The following is a 14589-nucleotide window of genomic DNA, read 5'->3' on the forward strand; positions in this document are numbered from 1 at the left end:
CCCCCAGGCCATACCTGTGTGTGGCCCACAGGCTGGCACAGTTGATCAGGACGGAGCCTGTTGGGAATCCTTGCAAGCAGGGGACCAGACACAGAAAGGCAAGCCACACCATTCCAGATTGTGAAGCACAACTGTGAGAGCCAGCCAGAAGAAAGGCTTCTGGCCTGTGTAGGCCCAAAGCTGGCACACTCTTGTTTTAATCTTAAAACAGTGGATCAAGCTTAAAGAAGGCAAGCACAACAACCAATGCTGAAACCCCCCCCCCCCCCACCATCAAACATTGTCTGCCCAACCTGTCCCCCAGGCCATACCTGTGTGTGGCCCACAGGCTGGCACAGTTGATCAGGACGGAGCCTGTTGGGAATCCTTGCAAGCAGGGGACCAGACACAGAAAAGCAAGCCACACCATTCCAGATTGTGGAGCACAACTGTGAGAGCCAGCCAGAAGAAAGGCTTCTGGCCTGTGTAGGCCCAAAGCTGGCACACTCTGGTTTTAATCTTAAAACAGTGGATCAAGCTTAAAGAAGGCAAGCACAACAACCAATGCTGAAACCCCCACCCCACCATCAAACATTGTCTGCCCAACCTGTCCCCCAGGCCATGCCAAGAATAAACTGCAACACCTTTTTGCAGAGGCAGGCCACAGCAGCACATTGCCCAGCATCAAAAAAATTTACAAAAATTTTAAAAAGGCCTACCAGGTGTCCTCTCAGGATGTCCAGCACAGTTGATCCTCCAGGCAGATGTCCTCCAGGCTCCAGGTGCAGTCTCTCTTCTTCTCCTCTCTCGGTCACAGCTCAGCAGCAGCAGCAACAGAAGTGTTCCAGACAGTCTTGCTCCAAATTTAAATCCCCTGCTGCAGCCTCAGCCAAAGATTTAAATCTATTGGCTGGCATGAGAATGCAGCAGTGGGATTGGTGACTCCTAAAGTCCCCAGTCCCCTGCCTTTCCCCACCCACACTCCAAGAGCCACCCTCCTCCTGCTCCCCCTCCCCTACCTGTTAGTTTTGGCGGGAATCTCTGCTGCTTTGCAAATGCAAAGTGCAATGCAATGCTTGCACCTTGCATTTGCAAGGCAAAGCAGGATTCCCTATCCTCCTTTGCAAGAGGGGTGGGGGGTGACAGAAGGAGTGAGTGATTCACTCCTTCTCCCCCCCTCCCCTCTTCTAAGAGCCTGCAGGAAGCCTTTGCTTCCAGCAGGATTTTGCTAGCCGCTTGCTAAGGCAAACGGCTAGCAAAATCAAAATGGCGATTCTCGAATGCCGAAAGAATGCCGAAAGAATCCCGAAACGTTTCGGGTTTTTCTTTCGGCAATCCCGAAACGTTTCGGCATTCCCCGAAACGTTTCGGGATTCTTGAAGAATGCCGAAACACTTTTGTTTCGGCATTCTTTCGGCATTCAGAATGCCGAAACGCACATCCCTAGTGGCTTCCTTTTTAGCCATGGTGATAAAGAAACAAGATTTTCATGAGTTTAGATAGTTTAAAGTGATAATGACGAGTTATGTCTATGTGAATTGGGTATGTTCAAGTGTACAGTTCATATTTTGTTGGTGTTTGTATGGCTTATGGCTTTGGCCGGAAAAGCAATAAACTTATTATTATTATTATTATTATTATTATTATTATTATTTATCACCCATGAAAGATGGGGTGGCAGGAAACAAGTATGAGAAAAAAGTTCTCTGCAAGCACTTTCTACCACACTCCTCTTTTTCTACCACCATTTTATAATCCTCTGTTATGCCCTCCCCCCAGTCATCTCTTTGCTGAACTGCAAAACCCTCGTGTAATGATTTTAAGTGTGTGTGTTTCTTTAACTGCTTGGTGTGTTATAGAAGAATGGGGGAGGGGTGAAAGAGAGGGATGAGTGAGGTGATTGGTTGATGACTGAGAGTATAGGAGGAGTTGAGAAGTATAAGTGGAGTGAAATTTGATTGGACGGTAGCAATACAGTAGGGATGGAGTGAACTGCAGGGTTTTTTTAGTTACTGAGCAGAGAGAAAAGTATTCATTCTGGGCAAAGTTGGCAATTTGTGTGGAAGCCTAAAAAGATTCTCATTCTAGTTCAATCAGGCAATCTGTGTGAAGCCTGAACTGTGTGTTTCTGAGATAAAATATAAATTCAGTCTAAGTCAGGCAAACTGTGTGTGTGCCTGTGAGAGAAAGTCTGTGTATATTTGAGTGAGAGATTACTCTAATTCAGCCAAGCTGAGTGGAAAGGCCTGAATGACTCTAAGGCTGTTTCCTCACAGTCTAAAAATAGTGTGATACTCACAGAACACTGCCAGCGTCCTCGTGCGATTTCTGATGTCACCCATTTCCAAAATGGAGGCAGGCAGTGATGATGGCATTTTCATGGGAGTTTGTAAATGGGTGACATCAGAAACCACATGAGGAAGCTGGCTGCATTCTGTGAGTATTGCACTATTTTTAGACCATGGGGAAACGGCCTAAGTCTATGTGGAGTTTATTCTCTTAAAGAAGACCTGTGTGGAAAATTACTTTGTGCAACTGAACTTATAAAAACCTTTAAGAACAGATAACTATCTTTGAAACCACCAAGCTTAAGAAATAGTGTGAAACCAATATGCTTCATGTAATAATAAAGATTTATTTAGGGTTTTTTTTTGTTTACCCCAGAGTATATGTGATTTCTATATTCTCCAGTCTTATCCTGAGGGCCACATAGTCCCACATAGGAGTCTAATGCTTGGGCATATTATTCAGAGAAAAATTAAATTTACTAGTTTGGAACTGAATTCCTGGTAGCAGCATTACCTACCTAGAGGGTGAAATAACAAGATGGATTAAGGCACCAAATCGAACTACATGATAGAAAGGGAGACGTGACACCTACACTTTTTAACTTTTTCTCATAGGCAAGGTACTCCAATGGTTAATCAAGTTGTTTGCCCTCCTCTGCATGTTGTTACCCACTCACCCAATTTAGAGAGATCATCATGGAACTCTGCCTTGGTTCTCATCATATAATAATCAATATATCAATAAACAATATGATATCATCCTCAAAGGATATCACCCTTTTAATATCTTTGTACAATGTTTTAAATGTTTTATATGAAATGTTTTAAATGTTTTAGTGTTGTTATCCACCCTGAGCCTGCTTGCGGGGAGGGCGGAATATAAATACGATAAAATAAATAAATAATAAATAAATACACACGGACATCCACTGCTCACCCCTCCGTTTCAGATCATTTATGGACAAATTAAATAGCACCAGTCCCAATACTGATCCTTGCAGGATCTCACTGCTTCCGTCCATTGTAACAATGTCCATTTATGCCTGCTCTCTCCTTCCTGTCATTTAACCAGTTCTTTATCCATAAGCAATCCTCTGTGAACCCCCAAGACACATTGCTTGGACATCCCTGACATCCCTATGGACAAAAATCTACTGGGCACAGGAGGCCACAGTCAGGAGAATAAATCAGACCACAGTTGTGCTGATGGACATCTTTTTCACACTATGCTTCCTCTGCCCAGTTTTCCATTTGAGTGAGGTGAGGGTGATTTGCCTCATTCCCACTCCTTACTGTATGTGAAAAGAGCATTTCTGAGAATTTTGTCCCGGAGGCCCTGGACTTTTATATCCTCTCATCTTCATTTCCCAGTGCTGTTAGGGCCAACTTAACCATGACAGTTGTCCCCTCCTACCAGGGGTGGCACCAGGGTTTCTGGCACCTGAGGCTGCCCCAATGCACGTGCCCCGGACTGCATGATGACATCACTGTGTGTGACCGCTTCATTGTTCCGCATGCTGCCCCGGACGCCTGCTGCGCCTGGCCCGTGGCTGTTGCGCCTGGCCAGGGGCGTGTGTTGGCAGCAGCAGCAGTTCAGGGAGGGAGGGCTGGCAGGCTGCAGCAGCTGCAGTCCAGGCATGGCAGGCAGCTGGGGTGGCACATGAGTGGCTTCCCATCCCTCCTGCTCAGCCACCAGCGCTGGCGCCACCAGCTCCACAGCATGCGCCCCTGCCCCTGGCACCCCCTCCGGCACCCCCTTCGGTGCCTCAGCGCTCAAGGCAGGAAGCAGACCTGCCTCAGTGGGCATCCTGGCCCTTCCTCCTACATATTACCTAACAAGTTATCAAAGCACCCACTTCTGGAACCCTACTGCTCTCTGGGAGTCATGTACTCAATACAAGAGGACATCTGTTCACTATTCAAGAAATGAGTTCCTTCTGAAATCATCTCTCTCTCAGCCCTCCTCCCCTGAGACTCTCATGAAACACAGCGGTGCTGTCAACAATCATAGGAATGAAACCTCCTGGAATTCTCATCCAGAAACCAGTCTGCCTATCTTAGTATTTCCACCTTGGATGAAAAGACTGAGATCAAACTGATGGTTTCAGGCAAGGAGGAATATAGTGAAAGATGTTAAACTCTATAGCAAACATTGGAAGGTTGCCACCACCTGCTGGCTTTCTACTTTCATTTTTTAGCCTCATTTAACATTTATTAAGCTATAAATAGAGAGTATTCCACCAAATACTCCTTTTGGGTTACCAAACACATGTGGGGTCTAGAATTCTGTGAAAATTATAGCTCATTTCCAGACTACAGAGATAAATTCCTCTGAGAAAAAATGTCAGCTTAAGAGAGTGGACTGAAAAGTATAGTAGGGAGTTTTGAAGAAAGTGAAGACACTTTTTTATGCACTGCTCCTAATTATTCAGGAATTTCCCAAGCCAGAGTTGGTAATTCTATTGACCTTGTGCAGATAATTGACTTGCCTGCCCATGGTGATTTTGGGGATCTTTAACAGACTCTGTTGGGGAAAGCATGCAGATGAAATGCAACTTCACCAGCCCTTGGCTCACTGCCCTTCAAACTTGGGTACAAATGACCAAGACGCTCATGGTAATATCCAGAATTTTCAGCAGTAACTTCTGGGGAACGTATGCAGATGGACTGTGTTTTCAGAGGTCACAGAGGGCTACTGTGGCAAGGAGAAGGCGGAAAAAGACCCACTACCATGCATGCTTTTCAATTACACAATCATAGGATTTAACCCACTATGAGAATGCCTCTACTGCTGATATTAATATACAGGGACTCACATAGACATGTCCTGGCCTGGATAGTCCAGGCTAGACCAATCTCATCTAATCTTAAAAGCTAAGCAAAGTTAGTCTTTTTTTGCAACTGGATGAGACACCTCCAAGGAAGACCAAAGTCGCTATGCAGAGGCAGGCAATGGCAAACCACCTCTGTAAGTCTCTTACCTTGAAAATCCTAGCAGGGTTGCCCTAAGTTGGCTACAATTGATTGCACTTCCCACCAACATGTACACATAGGTGTCCTCCTGTACTGAAAAAAAATTAAATAAATGTTACTTTTGTTAAAATTAACATTATTTGTCATAGTTACTAATTTAAAAAGAAAAACTTTTTTGTTTGTTTTCCTGTAGCAACAAAATATAGGCAGAGTAAAGCCATTTAGTTGATGTATACAAGCTGAGTAGTAAACAACTTAAGTGAGCAAATGTTACAGGGTACTGCTTTCCCATGAGAAATGCTGCTGGTATTATATTTGTCATAGTTCTCATGCATTCTGACTGACTGATGAATATATCTTTCATTACACAGGTATGCAGAGTAATTTGAATCACTTCCAGGCATTTGATGGAAATAATTGTGGAGGCAAGTATTTTGGCAACAGAGGATTTTATTAAGATGTACAATGCAAAGTTGAAAAAAGATTGAAAGGAGTTCTTTGATCTTACATTGTGTGTCCTGGGGTAACAGCACTCCTAATGACTGTATATTATATACTAGTGAATTGTGAATGTGAGAAGAGATCTCCCTTCCTGAAAGAGAGAATTTTCTTTAATGCTGTCTTACGGTCAGGTGCAGTCTGAATATAATTATACTACAATACAAACCCACACATACATTGAGAAAACAGATTTTGTCTGGGCTGCCATTTCTTCTTTAGAATGTAATACATATACAGTTTGTGACTGTATCTAAACAATAGATATCTAAACACAATATCTGTACAAGTAGCATCAGTAAGCATGCCAAGTCCCAGCTTCAATCCAGCAGTTTCCTAATGAAGCGGCCCTCTCATCTGCCCTCACTTCTCAGGCTGGCAGGAGAAATAGTGGGGGAAAGAAATGATGTTGAGCTACATGCTACCATCACATCTGGGCAAAACCCAGATCTGGGCAAAACCCAGATGTGATATCAGTTAACCAGTGATCTAGAACCTCTATGGAATTTTCATACAGTTTCTACATCATTGGCTTATGTGTGAAATCATGCTTGCTTTTTTGCCCAGAAGTGATGTTATCTCATAGCTCAATTTCATTTCTATCCCTTGCCTTGCCCTCACTCAATGTTCTGGGGATGTCAGGATGCCATCTGGCATCCAAAAGCATCAGACAGAGGATCAAGAAGAAGCTCAGTGGTCCAACCTTAGATGGTCAATAAGGAAGTGGCTGTCTGAATTCCACTCTGTATCCTATTCCTATATGACCAGATTGAAGTCAGTTTGATTTTGCCATTGCCTGCCTATCCTGTTCTCATCTATAATTGTGCCCTGTAGATGTTCTCTGTGGATTTAAAATACTTGCTTTGACCTCGCTTAGTTGTGATCACTGTGTTCAAAGTCCTTGCTTGCCTACCTTATAAACCCAGTAGAAAATAATTTTATGGCTGTGATTACATTTGGGTATTTGGCTTCAGTATGCACTGTGCTTGTTGCAACTGAACCTCCTCCTGCTTATGATAATCACTGGTGCCAAATAACATGCTAATTTGCACAATCCATAGTGTTGCCAGCCCCTACCCCCAGCAACCAGTGGGAAGTAGGGATATGGGAGTACTTAACTGTATGTGTGTGCTCACATTAGGGATGCCAGACCCCTGCTGTGGGTGGGGATCTCCACCCCTGCCCCCCACACCCCACCCCTGCTTACCTGGCCAGTGGGGGGTGCGCGCCTTCCACACGTGCTCCCCTGCAGTGCTGCATGCTCCTGTGTGCTGCTGCCGCCTGGATTGGGCTTGTTTTGGCCTGAATCTGGGCCACTGCAGAGGGCAGGAGCACTCCTGCCCTCTGCAGGGCCCCCAAATGCGCCTGTTTTGGCCCAGATCGGGCTTGTTTGGGGCCCATTTTGGCGTAGATTGGGCCCGTTTTGAGCCGCTGCAGAGTGCGGAAGAGTTCCTGCGCTCCGCAGCTGCCCGAAACGTGCCCATTTTTTCCTGGATCAGTCCTGTTTTAGGCTGCTGTGGAGCCCAGGAGTGCTCCTGCACTCTGCAGTGTCTCAAAATGGGCCCAATCTGTGCCAAAACATGCCCAAAATGAGCCCAATCTGGGCCTAAACAGGCACATTTTCAGCCCCTGTGGAGTGTGGGTGCATGCCCAGGGGCTGCGTGATGATGTCACTTCCCGGAAGTGACATCATCACACTTGCAGGGCTGCAAGCATGCTTCGTGCACCCACCCCCCAGCAAAACAGGCAAGTGCCAGGCTGCAATCCCCCGCCGGGAGGTTGAGGGGGCCTGGCAACCCTAGCTCACATGCATTCATGCACCTGCATCCCTAACATATGACATCATTCCTGGCAAATGATGTCACACCAGGGCTGATTCTTTAACAATTAGCCACACTATATTTGGGGCTAATTGTTAAAGAATTGGCCTTAGTGCAACACTATCACTTCTAGGTTGCGCCTAGAAGTGATTATCATTGGCTGGGGACGTGGGCACAAACATACTCATTTCCCTGGCCTGTGTCAGCTGATGATTGGCAGGCAGAGGCCTAAATCCCCAGGAGATTGCCTGCCATTAGTATGCACCTGGCAAGCCTAATTATTCAGTCCTCATTATCAGTCCTAATTATTCAGACATGGGGAAGACAAAATGCCCACAGAACAGTTAGCTGCCATTCCAGTTAATTGATCATGATAAACCTTTTTCTTACGTCTTTAGGCCAAAGAGTCAGCTCATATATGTAGACAGAGAGGGTTAATGATATGTATGTATGAATGAATGAAATATGCAATATGAAGTGAAAACTGCTATGGATTACACCGATGCCATCAATGATACAAAAGCTTTCTTCAAATTTGACTTTATTGATAGCCTTCCTCTTATTGTTGGTTGTTTTTGCTCAGAGGATCAGGAAAGGATTATAGTCAATCAATCCCATTTTTGCACCTATTGGCTGACATAAGTTTGAGAGTCTTGTCTATGATAGGTCTGGAAACTAGTTGGGGTTTTTTTGTAGATGAGATGCTGAAAATGTTGTGGAGGAGGGTTTCAGTCTTAAACCCACTCATACAAAATGTCAGCTATCTTTCAAAAAATGTAAAAGACAAGCTTAATGGAAACATGTCTCAGTCTGTCGATGAGAAATGAAGACATTTATCCTTAAATCAGAATGTACATGTACACATTTTCACTAACTAGAAGGCAACAATTTGAATTTAAGCTGATTTTGTTGGGCTGATTTCTGGATTGAGAATGTACCAGACCACCCTCCCCTCCAAGTTTAATTATACTAGCATAAGGATACCATCCTATGCACACTTTGTAATATGCTCCACTAAGTAAAGTGGGACTTATTTCTGCGTAAACCTTGATCTTGGTCCAGACAATTAATCAACCATTAAAAACACTGGAAGATGCAGCTGTAAGGAACACAGGAAGACACCTCATAGAAAGCCGAAAACTATAAACTGTGAATTGTTTTTGTTAAAATAATATGGTGAACAACAGACAGGGAAGTTGTGGTGGGAGACAAGGGAGAGGCAACTGCTTGTGATCACAGAGGTGCAGTGGGTTTTTCCACAACTGAATGTGTCCAAACTATGTTGCACACAAGTTGTAAGGGAAGGTGAGGTGGCTAGCCTACTAGATAAAAAAATGTATTAAAAAGATGATAAAAGGATGAATAATTTGAAATTAAGGACAAGTGGTGAAGCAGAAGATTAAAAGAGTGAAAGCAGGAAGTGGTAGGACGGGGGCGGGGGGGAGAGAACAGGCACAATAAAAGGCAAATTAAACTCAACAAAGATTTGAGGCACAGCTTCCAGAATGGGCAATGTGGACAATGGAAAACAGCTAATATAATGAATTCTTGTTTGAGAGCATTTGCTAGACATTTAAGAAAGTCACTGAGCAGTTAGTGCAATATAATCCCCCACTCCCATAATGAAGAGACATGAGAATGTAGATTAAAACTGGTTTTATAGCTGATCTGCATCATTAATAAAACATCTACATTTTTAGTCTGACTTCTTTCTTTTCTTTTCTTTTTTATATACGATTTTTATTTTTATTTTTAGATTGAAAATAGGGAGTAGAAAGTATAGGGAAGGGGGATAGAAAGGAAAGGAAGAACGAAAAAAGAAGTTACATATCTATTACATTGCACCATTCACTCTAATACATGTCATAGTATTCTGCTAGTCAGCTCTCTATTTGCAAGTTTTTCCATTTATCTTCTATAATGTCCATAAAGGACCACATCTTAGTTGAAAATTAAATTTCTCCAAACTTATCTTGTATCCATTTGTAAAAAGGCTCCCAAATGTCATTATAGGTTGTATTGTCCAACTCTTTCAATAAAGTCGACAATTTGTCCACTTCAGCCGTCTTATGTATTTTTTCTACCAGGTTTTCTTGTGTTGGGATAGTTGTCATTTTCCAAAGTCTTGCATATGCAATCCTAGCTGTTGTAATTGTATTCAACATCAAGTGCTTTTGCTCTTTATTGACCGGGACCGATATGTGGTTTAATTTTAAAAAGTTCTGGTTTCAAAGGTAGTGGAGTCCTGAGTATCTGTTGTAACGTTGTATGTACCATCTTCCAAAACGCCACTGCTTTTTTACATGGCCACCGCATATGATAGTAAGATCCCGGTGTCTTCTCACACTTCCAGCAATTATTTGACATATTTAAGCGAGATTTAGCTAACCTAATTGGAGTTAAGTGCCACCTATAAAACATTCTATATACATTTTCCTTCAATGAGGCCGATTTTGTCATCTTTAAATTACTTTTGCGTATTTGTGACCATTGCCCTAAATCTATTGTATGTCCCACATTCTCAGCCCATTTTATCATTGTATCCTTGACCTCTTCCCCCTGTAATTTTGCCTTTATAAGTATAGGATATATTTTCTTTATCATTTTAACATTAGTACCACACAGTATCACATCAATATTTTCATCCTTTTCGTAAAAACCCACTGTTTTATCTTTTTTATACCTGGATTCCAGTTGTGCCTGGCTCCACCATCCCAACTCAATGTCTAGCTCTGCCATTTCGTTTGGATTTTTTAATAGCCCAGCTGGTTTCAGTAAGATCTTGTAGGTAGGAGTTTTCCCCTCTTTTTTCAACGAAGGATATGTAAAAGCTTCAATTGGGGAAACCCACAAAGGAATTTTCTCATAAAAGGTAGATCTTATTCTTTCCCAGACCAGTACTAGTGCTTTCCTTATCCAGTGATTTTTAAAATATTTATGATTTTCCCATTTTTTATACCAGATAAACGCGTGCCAGCCCATCAATAGGTCATGTCCTTCCAGGTTTAAAAGTCTTTCATTTTTCAAAGTGATCCACTCTCTCAGCCAGGTCAGCACACAAGACATAATATAGGAGCCAATCTGGTAGGGCAAAGCCTGCTTTTTCCTTAGTATCTTGTAGGGCTTTCAGCTTGATTTGTGGTTTTTTGTTCTGCCAAATAAAAGATTGTACAGCCCGATTAAGGTCTTTAAAGAATACCTGAGGTATGGAATATTTTGAAACAGAAATAGAACTCTTGGGAGAACATTCATTTCTATCGCTGCTATTCTTCTCGTTAGTGATACCTGAAGATCTTTCCATCTTTCCAGGTCTTTTTGGATTGTTTTTATTAGAGTCCCATAATTATCTTCATATAAGGAGCTACATCCGTTAGTCATCCAAATTCCTAAATATTTTATCTTCTTTTCAATTACTAGTTGCGATTTTTTAGTTAATTCTTCCATCTGTCATTTTTGGATGTTTTTAGTAATCAACTTTGTCTTTGAATATTTATTTTTAATCCTGCCAAAGCTCCATACTCCTTGATTTCCTGCAAGAGCTTCTGTATTGATGTTAAAGGGTCTTCTAAAATAAAAACTAAGTTATCTGCAAATGCTTGTACTTTGTATTCTTGCTTCTTAATTTTGGCTCCTCTGATCTTGTCTGAGTTTTGGATCATGTCCGTAAGTGGTTCCAGTGTCAGTATAAACAAGAGAGGAGATAATGGACAACCTTGTCTTGTTCCTTTTTCAATTTCGATCGATTCTGTTAGTTGGCCATTAATTGAGATTCTAGTCCTTTGTTTATCATAAATTCCTTGAATTATTCTGAGAAAATTTTCTCCACACTGCATTTTGTCTAGTTGTTTAAACATAAATTGCCAATTGAGATTGTCAAATGCCTTCTCTGCATCAAGGAACATCAGAGCCATTTGTTTTTCTGGATGAGCCTCATAATACATCAAAATGTTTAGTATTTTTCTTATATTATGGCTAGTCTGTCGTCCTATTAAAAAGCCGGCCTGATCTTTGTGGATCATCTAGTCCATTAGTTTCTTCATTCTCCTTGATAATATAGTTGCAAAGATTTTATAGTCTACATTCAGCAGGGAGATTGGTCTATAGTTTTTAATTTCTTTCAAATCTGTTCCATCCTTTGGTATTAAGGATATTGTAGCTTCTTTCCATGTTTCTGGTATGGTTTCTGTATCTCATATTTCTTCCATCAGCTTCTTAATGGGAAGAATTAAGGTTTCTTTAAAGCATTGATAATATTCAGCTGGTATGCCATCTGGGCCTGGAGATTTTCCTTTGTTTTGCTTTTTAAAGGCCTGTATTATTTCATTCATAGTGATTGGGTCATTTAGAATTTTCCTCTATTCCTCACTAAATTTCTCCAATCTCATTTTTTTCAGATAGTCATCTTGTTGCTCTGGTTGGGCAGTCATTTTCCCATAGAGCTTCTTGTAGGAGAATTTGACCACCTGAAGAACTTTCTCCTCTCCTTTTTCATCATTCAGTGACATTATTTGTCTTTTGGTATTTTCTTTCCTTAGTTTATATGCTAGCCATCTTGTAGGCTTGCTGAACCAATTTATGCCCCACAAGTTACAGTCTTGGGAGATCTTCTTCTTCTTGAAGCTACAAAGGATGGGAGAGGCACTACGCAGGTTCAATTACTTTGTACTCCATTTTGGAAGTCCCTCCCCCCCAAAAACAAAAAAAAACAAGAAATAAAAAATAAAGAATGAAGATCCAACCAAACAGAGGTCCAGCCAAACTTCAGCAATAAAAAATCATCCAGAATCCACCATTAAGAAAAGGGAAGGAGGAAAAAGAACAAAAAACACAAAAGCATATATTTATATCCTGGAATGGGAGAAAGAAAAAATATAGGGACCAAAATCACAGAAGGAAAAAAGGAAACAAACAAACAAAAAAAAACAGGCAAGCAAAAATCACACTGTAATCCAGAGAGTCTTGATCAGTAACTCAGAGGTCTTTTCTCTTTTTCTGCCAATCCCAAAACCTTTCTAAAAATTGTCAACATAGATCATATGTTGATGTTACTAAATATCAATTGGTGGCCATGTAGAAATCTATTGAGCCTCTTCTTCTCTTATTTTAAATGTAGTCTTGATTTCTCACAGTATAAAATAAGCATGGTACCTTGGATCTTAAGCAATTAGTTTCTCCCCTCCCCCCCGTGATTCAAACAAGGTAAAAAGAAAAGCACAAAAGGAGAGGGGGGGGTTGATACTTGAAATTTCTCTAGGCTGGTGGCCGCTTCAGTTAAGTTGAAAAGAAAAAAGATTAGATCTCACCCATACATTTGGAACGTATTAAAAACGTTTGCTGCTGCAGATTCATGGTGCTTGTCAATTTCACTCGTGGTAGGTTATACAGAGTTCAGGATTCCCAGCTCGTGAGCCACAAGGCTTCCTCTTCACCCTCTGCCAAATGAGCAGGCTGGGGGGGTCACAAGCCGAGCCACCGCTCCGCCCGGTGCCCCCTGCCGCGCTCCAGCTTTACCCCCCTCTCCGGGGGGGGGACTTTAGAAGCTCGAATGCCGAGCCTCAAAGAGGGTACGAGGATCAGGTTTCTGAGCTGAAGCTCAGCAAGCCCGACCACGCCACACCATTTCCCGGAAGTCCTAGTCTGACTTATTTCTAATGGGCAGCATGTCCTGGTTTTAGGCACTGTCCTTCCAGCTATAAACTCAAGTTTAGTGCTATCACAGGCTTGTATATCCTAGTCAGCACAGAAAACTGGTGTTCAACCTCATTCCCTTCCACAACATGCCAATTAAGCAACGATGGGTATGACTGACATTGCTTGTCATATAGGAAGTCTATGTCCCCACAGCCCCTGGCTACACAAGCTCATAAAATCTAGGAAACCTTCCTTCATCATTAGATGCCTCAGAGTGGCCACCAGTTTGACCTACCTTTGTGCTAGCAAGCTGCACTATTCCTAGAACCTTAGCTAGAGCTACCAGTCCTTGGATCATGTTTAGGTATTATTAACCTTACCCAAACAATGTGGAACCGGTTGTGTTTTTTTTTTAAAGCCTCTTTGCCAAACCAATTTGAATGAAGTTCCCAAAATTCCTGCTTGACCTCACATTATTCAGATAAGGTGAGTGGGTCAGCACACAGCTGTGGCAAAGCCTGCAGGCTGGAGAAGGAACAAGTTTAGATACTCTTTCTATGCCTCTTTTGGGCTGTATTACATGAAGCATTTCCTCTGGCCCTGCTGCTACAGGAGACTTGAGCTCTATTCACTCAGAGGAACATGACCCAAAACATCTGCCGAGCCACAGAAGCAAACATGCTTCTCTGGCCCAGTAAAGGATGTAGGTGTAATCGCTTAAGATTAGTCTTTAAACAATGAGACATTATAATTTCTTGCTTGGATTCTGAAACTGCTGTGTAACACCGACGAGTTTATTGTCATTCTAGGTATCTGCATTTGCCATTAATCTTCAGCCATGCCTGGGTAACTGGGCAGCATTGAAATTCCAAAACCATAAATTAATCATTATGGCCAAATAAAAGCTTCATATTCAAAATGGGGGGCGGGGGCGGGGGAGACAACAATAAGAAGAGTTCTGGTCCCATGCCCTGCTCCTAAGTCTTTGGCAGCATCCAGTTGGCCACTGTAGTAAACAGGATGCAGGATCAGTGGTCTAATCCAGATGGGCTTTTCTTGTGTTTCCATTTAAAATTGTGTTCAAAACTGAATTAGGATGTACGGTTTAGTGAATCTGAAGATTTCTGATCAGTCATGGTTGGGGAATCCTTTCTAACTAATTTCTATCTGCATCTTAATAAAATAACATCTGAAATGTGTATGTGTTTATGTATGGCAAAATCAAAGGACATATGAACAGTGTGTGTTGAACCAAAGAAAGGATATATTGAGTAATTTTTCCTCCTTCAAAAGGATGAAGCTATTTTAAAAATAAATCATGAAGAAACAATTTGTGTGCTTCCTTATTTACTGTTCCTTGGCTCTGCTTTTCAGATTCCAAGCTGACTGGAGTTTGGAAG

Source organism: Eublepharis macularius, chromosome 1 (assembly GCF_028583425.1).
Source record: "Eublepharis macularius isolate TG4126 chromosome 1, MPM_Emac_v1.0, whole genome shotgun sequence".
Taxonomy (NCBI): Eukaryota; Metazoa; Chordata; class Lepidosauria; order Squamata; family Eublepharidae; genus Eublepharis; species Eublepharis macularius.